The 15,486-nt window shown below is 43.5% G+C and overlaps 1 pseudogene; it reads right to left on the bottom strand.

The window, feature by feature from the left end:
* LOC105705287 (epidermal growth factor receptor substrate 15-like 1) overlaps positions 1-15,486 on the bottom strand; it is a 40,417-nt pseudogene that overhangs the window by 12,783 nt on the left and 12,148 nt on the right.

The following is a 15,486-nucleotide window of genomic DNA, read 5'->3' as shown; positions in this document are numbered from 1 at the left end:
AGTCCCAGGCCCAGTCCTTTCTCAGTCAAGCATGCTCCGGGGCTGCACAGATGCCAGCAAATCCTCCCTCAGTTCCCTCAGCTACTCTGGAAGTCCTCTCCTCGACAGCCCATTTTCTCTTCTCTCTCCTACTTCTCCCAATGAGTCCCCAGTTTCTCCACATCCTTTTTACTAAGAGAGCATGAGCATGAAGTCCTGTCTTCAGGGAGGCGAAGAGACTTCTCGAATTTGTCCACTGCACAGACACATTAGCTGCCAGTGATTAAAGACAGCACAGAATCCACTCTCATCTTCAACTTTCCAGGGCACAGGAGAATAGAATAGAAGAGGCTGGCTGCTTCATCTGAGACTGGAAGGGAGAGGTGGGTACAGATGAAGATATTTGCCCTGGGGAGGGGAGAGGGCAGGAAGTCAACTAATATTAATGTTCAAAGCACTTAGGAGGGTTCTGAGAAGGGTCCTGAGGATTAATGAAACCCATCCCTCTCCTAAAGGACTTTCCTGTCTAGTGAGGGAGGCTGGCACATGAGCTATAAATGGTAATTTGCATAAAGCATCCTGGAAAAAACTGCCTAATGCAGCATACTGAGGGAGTTCCAAGAACGGAATCATTGATTCTGTCTGGGGAAGAATCAAGATTGGCATCCAGGAGGAAGTAGAACTTGAAGACTTTTAGAGGTTTCTGTCTTACTGACTAGCAGTAATAATAATAGGCTACACCTTTGCTGCACCTTGTGGTTTACAAAGCACCTTTGCGGCCTTCATTCCATTTGATTCCATTTGTTTGCAGGTTTCCATGCACTTCCACAGCCATTGAGCCTGCTATGCAGCAGGCACAGCTATGGCTCCTAAGATTAAAAAGCATAGTCTTGACTCTCCAGGGTTTCAGAAGGGAAGCAAACAATAACAACGAGGCAAAGTGTGAGTTCTGAAGGGAAGCAGCAAGTTACTGTGGTGGCAAAAGGGAGTGTGGAGCTTAACCCAGGGTTGAGCGTGGAGAGAAAGTCTGGAGACAGAATTAAGAGTAGAATGCTTTAGTGGATGCTAGGGATGAGCAGGATGCATGGCTGACCAGAAGGACAAGATGGAAAAGAACATTCTGGAACAGCACAAGAAAAGGCAGCAACTGAGCATAGTTAGATGAGTCTAAGGAGGAGATGGGGACAGAAGAGCTAAAGATACAAGCAGGCCGGGCACAGTGGCTCACACCTGTAATGCCAGCCCTTTGGGAGACTGAGGTAGGCAAGTTCATTGAGCCCAGGAGTTTGAGACCAGCCTGGTTGATGTATAAAAACCCCATCTCTATAAAAAATACAAAAAATAGCCAGGTATGGTAGTCCACGCCTGTAGTCCCAGTGACTTGGGAGGCCAAAGTGGGAGAATCACCTAAGTCTAGGAGGCTGAGGCTGCAGTGAGCCAAGATGATGCCACTGCACTCCAATGTGGGTGACCGAGTGAGACCCTGTCTCAAAAAATAATAATTATAAAAATAAGAATAAAAAAGATCCAAGCAGATGCAAGATCACCCCCAGGGCAATCCTGGGGCACAAAGGGCAGTAGAGGCAACATCAGAATTACCTGAAGAGCTTCTTCAAAATACACACATCCTGGCCAGGCATGGTGGCACACACCTGTAATCCCAGCACTTCAGGAAGCTGAGGTGAGAGGATCACTTGAGGCCCAGAGTTCGAGACCAACCTGGGCAACACAGCAAGATGCTGTCTCTACAAAAAATTTAACAATTACCCAGACATGGTGGTACATGTCTGCAGTCCCAGCTACTTGGGGAACTGAGGTGGGAGGACTGCTTGAGCCTAGGAGTTTGAGGTTGCAGTGAGCCATGATTGCACCATTGCACTTCAGCCCAGGCCACAGAACCAGAACCCAAGAACTTGTCTTTGAGAAAAAGAAAAAAAAAAAAAAAAAAACACCACGCATCCCACATCCCCATCTCCCCCATCCCCAGATCCTGGGACTCCTGGGAGGTGGGTACCTGCAGTGGTCTCACAAACAGCTTTTGAAAATAAGAAACAAAACTAAGCAGTCTTCCCCATGCACTTCTGATTTCTAAGCCATCCCCTTCATCCCCCGAGTTAAGATGACTATAGAAATGCATTTCGCCATATCCCTATCACTCCCTAAATCAAGAAGAGGATTCTCTTCCTGTCTCCTGGCCTCCTGGTTAGAATGAACCATGCTGGGCCCAGGGCTACCCACCTGTAGCCTGAAATTTTGGGATTCATGCTCTGTTTTGCATCTCTTCTACAGCAGCACCATTAGCCAGGCCTCTGTGGAATGACCTCTGTTGACTCTGTGTATTATTCTGTTTTCACACTGCTGATAAAGACATTTCTGATACAGGACAATTTACAGATAAAAGAGCTTTAACGGACTCACAGTTCCATGTGGCTGGAGAGGCCCCACAATCAAGGTGGAAGGTGAAAGGCACTACTTACATGGCAGCAGACAAGAGAAGAGAGCTTGTGCAGGAAACTCCCCTTTATAAAACCATCAGATCACATGAGATTTATTCACTATTGTGAGAATAGCACGGGAAAAACTCACCCCCATGAGTCAATTACCTCCTCTCAGTCTGTCCCACAACACATGGGAACTGGGGGAGCTAAAATTCAAGATGAGATTTGGGTGGGAATACAGCCAAACCGTATCGCTCTGCTAGACCCTCTGGCTCTAACCCCTGGCCTGTCTAGATTTCTGATGGCCTCCCAAGCCCTGTCTGTAGTCCCATCTATCAGGCTCTGTATTCACTCAACAGCTTGGGTTAGAATTAGGGTTACAGTTAGGGTAGGCTTAGTCTCATCCCTGGTCCTATCAGTGCTATCAATTGCATCACCTGTCCCAAGATGGCAGATTGAAGCTTCCCAGGGACTGCAGGATGACTGGCAGTCTTTTCAGTGGAAGAGGGAGGGACTTCTTTCCAAACACAAGAAGGAGAATATACAAAGGCACACACAAAAAAAATAACAAGTCTTAAAGGAATGTGGGACTTGAGAAACTGCAAAAACACACAATGTGGTTGCAGCATGTGGCACGTAGCAAGGGGCAGGGAGGATGACGCTGGGAAGCCAGGCTAGAACAAGCCCTAGAAAGGCCTTATTTACAGAAGACCTGCCTGTGGGATATAAAACACTCCCATATGTGATCATTTGGGGGGTCCTCAGTCAGCTTTCTAATCTCTGAATTATTGGGCTTCCGCATTCTTAGGAAGTTTCTCAATGGTAAATGTGTTTATCTTTACCATTGAGAAAATTAAAATTTAAATTAATTTAAATTTTAAATTAATTTAAAATTAAGTTGTGTCCCAATAAATAAGATAGTGACCATCTAGTGACACTAGGGAGAGTAGAGAGAGGTTGAACTTGAGATTTTTATGAAAGAAGCAAAATTAGGAGGCTGTTGTGAATGATCAGAGGGCATATATTAGCCAGGGATACTTGTGATTACCAGAACATTCAACACAAACTAGCATAAGCAATAAAGGAAGCTGGTTTGCTCATGTAATAGGAAGAGTGCAGCAGTAAAGTGGGCTTCCGGTGTGCTTCACTGAGATGGACCCTGGGCCCTGACTCTGTTTCTCTGTGATCCACTGGGCTCTGCCTCCCTCAGTGATGGGCTGTGTCCTCTTGCTGGGTTTCTTTATGGTAATAAAAGGGGCTGAGCTTGTCCCAACCTCATATTTGTGTACCACCTTCTTCAAAACAAAAAAGAAATTTTCCTTTCTCCAGCCATCATGCAAAAGTCATCCATTTACTCTATTTGGATCAGTCAGAACCAATCTCGGGGCCAGGGGAGGGCCACACAATGAATGATGTGGGTCAACCTCTAAGCTAATTTAAGGCAAGAGAGATGGAACCATTAAAGGATGTGTTCAAGGGCCTTGGACTAATCAGGGTCCACCACGTGGGCTAGAGGTGGAGTAAATACCTGGGGGTGCAGGTGGGAGAGGAGTAATTCCACAAATTAAAATCTGGGTGCTGTGAGCAATAGGAGAGGGAAGGAATGGATAGTGGGTAAGAAACCAACCCTTGTCCGTGCTAGACGGTGAGGAAGGAGAAACTAGGGACTCTCTGGCTCCAAGATTGTGGATGTTAAACAACCTTAACAAAGCCTGGAGATACAGAAGAAGTAAGTTTGGAGGTAGGCAGAGAGGTGAGGGAGAAAAATAAATTTATTGTTGAATTTTAAGTGACTAAAAGACATGTAAGTGGAGATGTTTGATGATCAATTCTGGATCTTTCCAGGAACCCCACACCAGGGAAACCACCACTAAGTGATCCCACTGTTTATCCCAACACTGTGCCGAGTCTCTTTAGAGTTTTGAAAAACTCCACAGTTATTGATTAGCCATTAGTGATTCCCTCCATCCCTGCATAAGTATTTCCTCTTCTTCAGTGCAACAGCCTCCAAATAACTGGAGATGGGGCTGAGCAGGTGCAGATCAGAAGAAAAAACCTTCCTCTTAATGTGAAAAATTAATTTGTGGCTCTAATTGCTTCAAACTCCAAAGGAAAAAAGGAAAATCTCTATTCTCCCAGCATTCAAAATAGAACACAGGCTTTATCTGAATAAAGAAAATAATCTGTCAAGGGAAAAATAAGGACTTATGCTGCTTGAATGTCAATCTTACAACATTGTAAAGGAAAAGCAGGTTTAATTACAGTCAAATCTACATAGAATCATTGTTGAACGGTGTGCACAGGAGCCTAAAGGTCTAAGATTTCAGACTTGACAAGACACTTCAACAAAGGCTGGTAGAAACAGCCAAGTGTCACAGGGTGGGGTGCGGGGAGACTCGACTCTGAACTGGAGTTCTGTCATATGGAATAGAGAGGACCAAAGCAAAAATGTTCTCAAGTTGCCTTTTGAATCTATAAAATCATCACAGAAAATTAAGTCTAGACTTTCTTCCCTGAAATAACTATTTTATTTTCTAGAACACAGCCTTAATGGTTGTTCTCTATCCCCATGAAGAACACACAAAGAAATGGCCTGGAATTTTCCAATTTACCAATGTCAAAACAGAGGCTAAGAGAAGGGGCCCATCTGAAGTGATCCAGAAAACCAGTGGTGACTCTGAACTTGAGGAACTAGAGCAATATTGTGTCCCAGAAGCCAGGCCCCAGAGCCATAAACTAAAAATAAAAGGCAGTTGGTGCTCACTCCGCAGAACATAAGCCTATCCTTACCCATCTTTCCTATGCCCTCCCCTCCCGTTCCCCCCAAAGAGAATTTGTGGAGAAAAATAACCCATGTCCTCTTAGCAAAGCAATTTCTCTGCACCAGGGTCTGTAAACACTGGAGGGAGCATCTGGACAACTTGAAATAATATGTTTTTTACTAAGTTTGAAGGGAAGTAGCTCACGGGTCACCTACAGGCCTGTGGACAGATGCAGGTGCCCTCTGGTCCTGCACCCAGGCCACTCTGCCCGGGCAGTGCAAATGGGCTCTCCCCAGCTCCCATCACTAGCCTAATCATGACTAGCCTAACACCCAGCCTGGAGAGCAGTGGCGTGATCTCGGCTCACTGCAACCTCCACCTCCCAGTTTCAAGCAATTCTCCTACCTCAGCCTCCTGAGTAGCTGGGATTACAGGCGCATGTCATCCTGTCCAGCTAATATTTTATTTTTAGTAGAGACGGGGTTTCACCATCTTGCCCAGGCTGATCTTAAACTCCTGACCTCGTGATCCATCCACCTCAGCCTCCCAAAGTACTGGAATTACAAGTGTGAGTAATTTTTTGGCAGTGGCACCCTGCCAAAAAAACATGTTTCTATGCCTTCTCTCTTGTTTTCTTTTCCTTCTCCTTCTAGTCAGAGAAAACCCACTGGAGGAACTCAGTTCTTGGTACTGTTTATGTCTCCCCACCCCTGTGTTACATCTCCTGAGATCTTTAGGAGCATTGAGAAAGCACTGGAAAGACCAAAAAGAGTAAGAGAACCTAGAAACATATCAAGGCAGTCAACTGCAGCAATTATCAACTCCGAAACAAGAGCTGAGGCACATGTAGCACATGCAGACAGGAGGACTCCATGCTAGGAATGTCTTCGCTTAAGACAATGTTCAGGGGCCAGAATGGTGCCTGCAGAAGTCAGAAGCTTCCAGCTGCTTCACAGATCAGTCTTTAGGAACCCCTGGAGAGGCTCCCTAACTCAAGGCACTATGAAGACAACAGAAACATTGGTTGCCAATCAATAACTGTGCGCCACAGAATGACAATTACACATGCTTCATTATGCAGTTAGTGTGGACGTAATCCTACAAACAATAAGAAGTATGCATAGGCTTCTGATATTAACTTCCAGTCTCCCGGCATTAAGGAGCTGGTGAAGTCCTAGTCAGATGTGACGAGGAGTTACCTTTGTCTCCTCCCGTAGGGACTCATTTTCTTCCCACATTATCCAGCCTCTGCAATCTCTGTGTCCCGGGTTGTTCTCATTCCATGCCAGTGTGTGCCAGAATGGTTACTTCCTGATATCAGTGTCGTTATTATAAATTGCAGAAAATACCTGCCTCTTGGCCCTGGATTTTAGAAAGTGGCTGCGTCTGCTGTGGTTATAGAAGAGTGCCTACTTTCCTTCCAGTGCTCTCCGCCGAATGCCCAGTTGTCAATAATTCACCATTTCAGGGCTGGCTTTTTCTTCTACATGATGACTGTGGCTTTCTGTTTCTCTCAGAGTACCTCTTCATGCAAGCTCTGTGTTCCCCAAAATTCCTAAAAGAAGATTGGGAACGTATCAGCTTTCTTCTTTGAACAGGAATAGCAATTTGCAAACTCAAATGAAAATTGTTTCTCTTCCCCAACACAGCGAAAACATTGATGTCTTGCCGCCTCTGACACGTCTTGCCAGCCTGCAGCCCTAGGCTTGATTTTCTGACCCTTTTGCACCCTCTGTTGTGTTAGAACGCACTTGGCAAATGTGCCCTGATCACAGTTCTTCTTGTGTCATGCCTGACTCTGGCATAACAGTGTAATTGCATCAAAGACTCAATTGAAACCATGTAAGTTTCAAGGATACAGGATCCTAGGTAATCAATCATATTTTTGCTGTAACATACCTTTTACTTTCTAGGAGTTGGCAGAGGATTGGTTACTGTAGGCAGAATCTATAATTAGCAATCAAATATATTTAGATGACAGAATCTATCCCAGTAAAATATTTTACCCCGACTTCCTTTAGATCTAGATACAATATCTAGATATGAGGAACCTGACTACAATCCTATATGGAGTGTTTGGATCCTGGAGCTATGAAACGGCATTGCTATCAAACTATATATGATGGTCCTATATGCAAACTTGAAACAGTTGTCTCTATAAATCAGTAATTAGTATTTGTTGTCAGCCAAAACATTTTGAAATGTATTTCCAGGTAGAAACAACCAAAGTGTTCATTTCATTAGACAATTTTTGGATGAACGGATAAACAGAATGTGGTAGACACATACTGTGAAACATTATCAACCTTAAAAAGGAAGGAAATTCTCAGCCATGCTATAACATGGAGGAACCTTAAGGACATGAAGTGAAATAAGCCCGTCACAGAAGGACAAATACTGTTTTATTCCACCTACATGAGATACTTAGAGTAGTCAAATTTATACATACAGAAAGTAGGCCAGGAATAGAGGCTCAACGTCTGTAATCCTAGCACTTTGGAAGGCTGAGGTGGGCAGATCGCTTGAGCTCAGGAGTTCAAGACCAGCCTGGGCAACATAGTAAAACCCCATCTCTACAAAAACACAAAAAAATTATCCAGGCATGGTGGCACGTCCCTGTAGTCCCAGATACTGAGACTGAGGTAGGAGGATTGCTTGAGCTTGGGAGGCAGAGGTTGCAATGAGCTGACATCCTACCACTGCACTCCAGCCTTTAGGTCATCTCAAAAAAAAAATTTTTTTTGAAGAAAGAAAGTTGAATGGTGGTTGCCAAGGGCTGGGCACAGTGGGTCACACCTGTAATTCCAGCACTTTGGGAGGCCGACGTGGGTGGATCACATGAGGTCAGGAGTTATAGACCAACCTGGCCAACATGATGAAACCCCGTCTCTACTAAAAAAATTTAAAAATTAGCCAGGTGTGGTGGTGAATGCCTGTAATCCCAGCTACTCAGGAGGCTGAGGCAGGAGAATATCTTGAGTCTGGGAGGCAGAGATTGCAGTGAACCAAAATCATGCCACTAAACTCCAGCCTGGGTGACAGAGCAAGACTCCATCTCAAAAAAAAAAAAAAGAATGGTGGGTTGTAGGGAAGGACAGAAAATGAGTTATTTTTAAGAAATACCAGGGAGAGAGATCCAAGATGGCTGATCACTAGCAGCTCGGGCTCATAGTTCCCAGTGAAAGCACAGAGAACGAGAGGACGCCACACGTTCAGACGAATATTTGTTGCTCACGGACCAAGAGATTCCCAGCAGCAGAGCCCCACGTGTCGCCAGGGCGACTCTTGTGGCCGGCGCGGCAGTTTTGCTGGTGCCTCAGTGCACCAGTTTTTGGTGCAGAGTCCGGAGATTCCCGGGCAGAAAAGCACCATCCATCTTAACACCACTGTTTTGGCCGGCGCAGTGGATTGCTCAGACTTCGGCACTGGGAATCAACAAGTTGGACGTCTGCTCAGAGACCTAGTTAGAAAGTCGGTAATTACAAAGACAATAGACGGATAAATAGATAATGAAGGGAAGAAATCACTGTAAAAAGGCAGAGAATACTCAAAATCAGAATGCCTCTCCCTCCACAGGGGATCGCAATTCCTCATCAGTAACAGAATAAGCCTTAATTGATTACGAGTGTGTTCCAATAACAGAAGCAGGTTTCAAAACGTGGGTGATAAGAAACTTCTGTGAATTAAAAGAACTTGTTCTAACCCAATGCAAAGAAATTAAGAACCTTGAAAAAAGGTTTGACGAAATGTTAATGAGAATGGACAATTTAGAGAGGAATATAAGTGAATTGATGGAGCTGAAAAACACAACACGAGAACTTTGCGAAGCATGCACAAGTTTAAAGAGTCGAATTGATCAAGTAGAAGAAAGGATATCAGAAGTCGAGAACCAGCTCAGTGAAATGAAACGAGAAGACAAGATTGGAGAAAAAAGGATGAAAAGGAATGAGCAAAATCTCCAGGAAATATGGGACTATGTGAAAAGACCTAATTTACGTTTGATAGGTGTACCTGAATGTGATGAAGAGAATGAATCCAAGTTGGAAAATACTCTTCAGGATATCATTCAGGAAAACTTTCCCAACCTGGCAAGGCAGGGTAATATTCAACTCCAGGTAATACAGAGAACACCACAAAGATATTCTTCAAGAAGACCAACCCCAAGGCACATAATTGCCAGATTTATTAGGGTTGAAATGAAGGAGAAAATACTAAGGGCAGCCAGAGAGAAAGGTCAGGTTACCCATAAAGGGAAACCTATCAGACTTACAGCAGATCTCTCAGCAGAAACCCTACAAGTCAGAAGAGAGTGGGGACCAATATTTAACATCCTTAAAGAAAAGAACTTTCAACCCAGAATTTCCTATCCAGTCAAACTAAGCTTTATAATCGAAGGAAAAATTAAATCCTTTGTGAACAAACAAGTACTTAGAGAGTTCACCACCACCAGGCCTGCTTTACAAGAGCTTCTGAAAGAAGCACTATACATATAAAGGAACAAACAATATCAGCCTTTCCAAAAATATATCAAAAAGAAAAGAACATTAACACAATGAAAAATTTACACAAACTAATGGGCAAAACAGCCAGCTAGCATCAAATGCCAGTAATAAAGTTATATATATTTTAATCGGATAAAAAGCCAAAACCTATTGGTATGCTGCATCCAGACCCATCTCACATGCAACGATACACAAAGACTCAAAACAAAGAGAAGGAGGAAGATTTATCAACCAATCAGAGAGTAAAAATAAACAAATAAAAAGCAGGAGATGCAATTCTCACCTCTGATAAAGTAGACTTTAAAGTAACAAAGAGCAAAAGAGGCAAAGAAGGACATTACATAATGGCAAAAGGATCAATGTAACAAGAAGAGCTAACGATTTTATAGATCAACGAGACAGAAAATTAACAAGGACATCCAGGACTTGAACTCAGACCCGGAACAAGTAAACTTAATAAACATTTATAGAACTCTCCACTTCAAATACATAAAACATACATTACCACCTCACACCTATTCCAAAAGTGACTACATAATTGGAAATAAATCACTCCTCAGTAATCGCATAGTATTTCATAGGTTTAAATGAAATATTGGTTGGCTGCTTGTTTTTTATTTTCTTCCCTTATTCCTTCCTGTTTACATCAAGCATAATTATTGGTATAAAAGAGGTTTTCAATACCCATTACTAAACTGCATTCTAGCCTGGGCAAGAAAGCAATACTCCCATTCTCTCTCTCTCTTTCTCTTCCTTTTTCCTCCTCTTCTTTATTCTTTTTCTTTATTCTTTCTCTTTCTTTCTTTCTTAAAAAAAAAAAAAAAAGAATACCAAGATTCCATTTGGGTAGGTGAAAAATTCTGGAGATGATGGGGTAACAGTCACACGACCACATGAATATACTTGGTGCCACTCAACTGTATGCTTAGAAATGGTTAAAATGGTGGATTGTAAGTTATATGTATTTACCACGATTTTTAAACATGATATGAAGAATTCATTTCCAAGTGAGGATTTTTAATATTTCCTACAATATCTGACTCTGTGGTTGAAATGGTTTCCAAATGACACAAATTAGTTCTCCTGTGATCTTAACAATATATACAGAATATCTAGATCTCACACACATGAGAATATGGTGGCATCCAACTGCAGAGATGTCAAAGTCCAGAGCAACAAACCACTCAGGCCTTTTTCTTGGTTTTCTGGACAACCCGCCTAAAAGGTTTTTTTGTTCTTCAAAATCCAAAAAGGTATGTCTTATAGTTCAAATGCTGTTCAGACATAATTTCTAATCCTGGCCAGTTCAAGATTAGCCTGGCCAAAATGGTGAAACCCTGTCTCTACTAAAAGTACAAAAATTAGCTGGGTGTGGTGGTGGGCACCTGTAATCCCAGTTACTCGGAGGGCTGAGGCAGGAGAATCACTTGATCCCAGGAGGCGGAGTTTGTAGAGAGCCAAGGTCACGCCATTGCACTCCAGCCTAGGCAACAGTGTAAGACTGCATCTCAAAAAAAAAAATAATAGAAAGAAAGAAAAAGAAAAAAAGAAAGCAAAGAGTCTCTGAAACAATGCTTCTCATCTTAGCTACTCACCCAACTGGGTAATGCCATCACATTGCCACTATAAAATGAAAATAGGTCATAAATGAAATCCTAATGAAAATAAGTCCTTCTACTCACAGGGGAAGTAGATAGGCTAAAAAGGCAAATGCATGGCAAATCATTCTCCATGACAAATCACAATGAACACTCTGCTTTGTTGATGCAGCTAATGACCCCAGAAGTGGTGGTGTTCACCACTGCACCTCCCCGGCCTCCTCCACCTGGGGCCTCTTCACCCTGTCTGCAGCTGTCCTGCCTGGACATGCCCTGCCCACTGAACTAAATTGGAGGAAGGAAATGTGTATCATCAGGTACCCATTATTTGAAGATACAAAATATATATATATACATGTATTTTCTTTTTTTTTTTTTTTTGAGACGGAGTTTCGCTCTTGTTACCCGGGCTGGAGTGCAATGGCGCGATCTCGGCTCACCGCAACCTCCGCCTCCTGGGTTCAAGCAATTCTCCCGCCTCAGCCTCCCGAGTAGCTGGGACTACAGGTGTGCGCCACCATGCCCAGCTAATTTTTGTATTTTTAGTAGAGACGGGGTTTCACCATGTTGACCAGGATGGTCTCAATCTCTTGACCTCGTGATCCACCCACCTCGGCCTCCCAAAGTGCTGGGATTATAGGCGTGAGCCACCACGCCCGGCCTATTTTCATTTTTTTAACTTTTAACTTCAGGGGCACATGTGCGGGTTTGTTACATAGGTAAACTTGTGTCATGGGGGTTCACTGTACAGATGATTTTGTCACCCAGGTGTTAAGCCCAGTACTCATTAGTTGTTTTTCCTGATCCTCTCCCTCCTCCCTCCTTTCTCCCTCCTATAGGCCCGTGTGTGTTGTTTCTATTTTCATTTTCAAAGAGAGATCTCAAAAGGCCCCACATTACCTGTTCTATGATAACTGTTGACAATATCAGCTTCAAATAAGGTAAATATTCCTCACCACATAGAAGCTGAAATAAAAATAAGTCATAAATGAAATCCTAATGAAAATAAGTCCTTAAAACAATCCTTCTTTTCTTTCTTCAGGAACTTTGCAGATGACTCTGCGTTTGATTCCTTTTCTCATGTCTGACTCTGTTTCTGGGAGTGTTATGTGGCACAAAAAAAAAAAAGTAAAAAAACAAGGGAAGATGGGCTTTAAAGCCAGAGAGAGAGATCCCGTTCCTGGCCCTCTCATGTGCCAACCGCTAGCTCTGGCTCTCTGGAGGCCCCCAGCTGTCTATCTGAAGATGATAACACAGGCATCCATGTTGCAAGATTGTAGCAAGGATTCGAAATTATGTATGAACAGCATTTGAAGCAGTGTGCAATAAATTACGCCAGTAATCATGATGTCTGCATCACAAACACATATTGGCATATGTCACACACCAATCAATACGTTTACACTGCTCAGTGCAACCACACCTCCCCCACCATTCCCCAGGAAAAGGTGTTCTGCTCAGAGTCCTGGGAAGCAGCCCACCCAAGGTGGTCCAGACTCTTTCTCCTTAAACTATTGCCTATTTTTTCAGTGTGGAAAAGTGGGCAAATAGCACAATCACAGTAAGAGTCTCCTCATCTGTAAATGTTGCATCAGGCCAGGCGAGGTGGCTCACGCCTGTAATCCCAGCACTTTGGGAGACCGAGGCAAGTGGATCGCTTGAGCTCAGAAGTTCAAGACCAGCCTGGGCAACGTGGCAAAACACCGCCTCTACTAAAAATACAAAAAATTAGCTGGGTGTGGTGGTGCATGCATGTAGCCCCTGCTATTCAGGAGGCTGAGGTGGGAGAATAGCTTGAGCTGGGAGGCTGAGATTGCAGTGAACTGAGATTACACCAGTGCACTCCAATCTGTGCAACAGAGACCCTCTCTCAAAAAATAAAAAATAAAATAAATGGATGCTGCATCAGGCCTCAATGCTTAGACTTAAATATGACTTATATCTGTTTTGTCCAAATTCCATGCTGACCCTCTAGAGACAGCGCCCAAGCCACAGGACTGCTTGGTATTTTCTCCTCACAGCCATAGTTCCTGCTAATGTGGTTCTCTTTCTTTTCCCCATCTCCCGCTGTTGTTCTCTTTCCTTTCATATAGACTGTATTACCAGAAATATGAACATTAAAGATTAAGTACAGAGTTCAGCCTGTAATCTCAGCACTTTGGAGGCCAAGGCGGGTGATCACTTGAGGTCAGGAGTTTTAGACGAGCCTGGCCAACATGGAAAAACCCCATCTCTACTAAAAATACAAAAATTAGCCAGGCATGATAGTGCATGCCTGCAGTTCCAGCTACTCGGGAGGCTGAGGCATGAGAATTGCTTAAACCCAGGAAGCAGAGGTTGCAGTGAGCTGAGATCATGCCATTGCACTCCAGACTGGGTGACAGAGTGAGACTCCACTCAAAAAAAAAAAAAAAAAAGTCATTCTTTGTCATAGGAAATTATATATTCAGAGGAGAATAACAAATACAGCATGTCGTGTCTTCCAGAACCTTCCAGAACTCAGTATCCTCATCCTTTAGCATTGGTGCTACCACCAAGGGACGTGAATGCATGCTGAGCACAGATACTGAAGTCAACTCATCTTTCTGCCTCACCTTGCCCTATCTCAGGGAGCCTTCTCTCAGGGTCCTTGCTGAGGACTAATGGCAAGTGACCTCATCCCTTCAACCATAACTGGTTGGATTAAGGATGACTACCTGATCCAAGCTGGGCCAATCAGATTCTCTCTTCTAAGAAGCGATCTTTGAAATACAGGAGTTCTAGCTAGCCTTCTGGGAATACTTAAGCTGGAAACTGATCAAGATTGGAAAGACTACATCAGGTCCACATGGAAGTAGAACTGAGAAATGGAGTCGGTAGAAAGCAAAAATAAAGCAGATACCCAGAGAGAAACAGATGAGAATATGCATAGGTGAGGGGGGGGCGGGGAGGGAGGGAGAGAGAGGAGAGAAGAGAGAGCGAGAAAAGAGAGAGAGAGGAGAGAGAGAATGCCTTCCTGTCTAAGGGCTTTCTAATTGCTGGTTCCAGCCATTCCTAAGACCCAGGATTGTATTCTGTCCTTGAGTTCTTTGAGAGACACTTGTATCCTTCTGATGGCTTTCTCTATTTTTTTTTTTTTTTTTTTTTTTGAGCAGGAGTCTCATTCTGTCACCCAGGCTGGAGTGCAGTGGCACAATCTCAACTCACTGCAACCTCCACCTCCTGGGTTCAAGCAATTCTCCTGCCTCAGCCTCTCCAGTAGCTGGGTTTACAGGCACCTGCCACCATGCCCAGCTAATTTTTGTATTTTTGGTAGAGATGGGGTTTCACTATGTTGGCCAGGTTGGTCTCAAACTCCTGACTTCAGGCAATCCGTCCACCCCATCCTCCCAAAGGGCTAGGATTACAGGCGTGAGCCACCATGCCCGGCCTTCTCTTTTTGCTTAGACTAACTTGAATGGATTTTGTTCCTTGAAAGCAAAGAGTCTCTGAAACAATGCTTCTCGTCTTAGCTGCTCACCCAATTGGGTGATACCATCACCACTGCCACCAGCGATCACAGTGGAACCCATTTCCCTTGAATGCAGGTAGTTGGGAGCCAGCACCCCTTGGACAGCAGAGCCAAATGCCAAAAGCACATCATACTACCTTGTAGTAGCGTTTGTTAGCCAAATGATGTGCTGGCAAATGTCTAACAACCAGCTCACCTGGAGAAAAAAACTCCCAGTTTGAAACATTTGCCAGTTTCCATGGTATAAATAGCCCCACCATTGCCACTTCCAATGTTCTACTGCTGAACAACAGACTTTGGAAAAGATACTCACAATGGACTCTTAGAAGTCAGGGCAAGCCTACATTTTCTGATTTATAAATACTTCCTGGCTTCCTTTTATGACTTAGCTCTTGTCATCTCACTCTTGGGTTAATGGTTTAAAGTATTATTAGCTCTATGTCTTTTATTCTGAACCAGTTTAAATCTGTTTTGGAGAAGGCATAGTAAAATCATTTTTAAAATACAGCCTCATTCTTCTCTGAGAACCATAGTTTTATGCCCTCTCAAACACTAAGAAAATAATAATAATAACAATACTGAACACTCATATAGCAATTCACAGTGTCTAAATTAACTTCATGGCATGCTATGGTGGCAAGAACATATGCTTTGCCATCACACTGACCTGTTTTGAATCCCTGCATAAAGGATGCAGTTAGATTTCCTTTCACATGT

The sequence above is a fragment of the Aotus nancymaae genome, unplaced genomic scaffold, assembly GCF_030222135.1.
Source record: "Aotus nancymaae isolate 86718 unplaced genomic scaffold, 86718_ANA_hifiasm-v0.15.2.pri h1tg000079l, whole genome shotgun sequence".
In the NCBI taxonomy this organism is placed as follows: domain Eukaryota; kingdom Metazoa; phylum Chordata; class Mammalia; order Primates; family Aotidae; genus Aotus; species Aotus nancymaae.
The sequence above is the reverse complement of the archived record's forward strand: the minus strand, read 5'-3'. Positions and strand labels throughout refer to the sequence as shown.